We start from the raw sequence: 1151 nt of genomic DNA, 5'->3' as shown, positions 1-1151 counted from the left end.
CAATCCAGATTCCAACGACATTCTTCAAAGAGATGGAAAAGACAATTACAAACTTTATATGGAAAGGAAAGAGACCCAGGATAAGCAAAGCACTGCTTAAGAACATGGTTGGAAGCCTCTCACTCCCCTACTTCAAAATTTACTACATGGCTACAGTGGTCAAAACAGCCTGGTACTGGTACAAAAGGAGAAAAACTGCATAGGACCATTATTGTAAAAGAGTAAGAAAAAGAACCCACCTTAAAAGGGGGAAAAAATTATACATATATTTGCTAATCACCGGGATGTATGGTTTGAGGGAAGGGGAGGGAAGGAGGAGAAGATAAAGCACAGGGCATGGAATAGACACAGGATAGCTTGAGTGCTAGGGGGCTGGGGATGCAATACACAAGAAGGGGGAGGGGATTGGAAGAACTAGGCGGATGGGAGAACAGTTAAGCAGGTTTGCATGGGCTAAGTGGGACAGAGGTAAATAATGATGTATGCACAACCTTGGAACAACAGGACTCTGGGATACAGGGATTGGGGCATGGATTGAATGGGTAAAAGAGGGGAATAATGTTAAGATTCTTGGCTGTCTTTTGAATCTTGTTTTCCCTTGCCTACCATTGAGAAATAGACACTTGAAGGAGAGAGAAAGGAATAGCCAGAAACATCACAATAGAAAGCTTGTAAGTCTGTCTTCAGCTTATAACTGATTTGAATACCTGAAGTTTGGCTAGAAGTTGCCCAGTGAAAGAGGCTTCCTTTGGAGCCTTTGCATTGCATAAGACCATAAGTGGATCTTGAATCCAGATTTCCAGAATTGTCTGAGGTGGGAAATTTCCACTTGAAAGGACAAATAGACCAGCCTGGAGCAGCTAGAAGAACAGCAGATACTTCGTGAAAGAAAGACCAGCAGGAAAAATAAAAAACAATAATGGTTGTCGGATTGTTTACTACAAGAACAAGCAACCTGTTCGCCTGGGAGCGATCAAGGCAAATGGTCAGATCCCCTCACAGCAAATTCCCTTCCAAGACTAAGACTCAAGGGAATACACGGAATACAGCAGGCATGTGGTCTGGGTGGCGAGCACATTGGTCACCGGTAAGGGGAGGAGGGGGAAAAATAGCAATGAAGTTGGGAGCTAAGTGAATGACCACATTCAGTA

Source organism: Chrysochloris asiatica, unplaced genomic scaffold (genome assembly GCF_000296735.1).
Source record: "Chrysochloris asiatica unplaced genomic scaffold, ChrAsi1.0 scaffold00135, whole genome shotgun sequence".
Lineage (NCBI taxonomy): Eukaryota > Metazoa > Chordata > Mammalia > Afrosoricida > Chrysochloridae > Chrysochloris > Chrysochloris asiatica.
The sequence above is the reverse complement of the archived record's forward strand: the minus strand, read 5'-3'. Positions refer to the sequence as shown.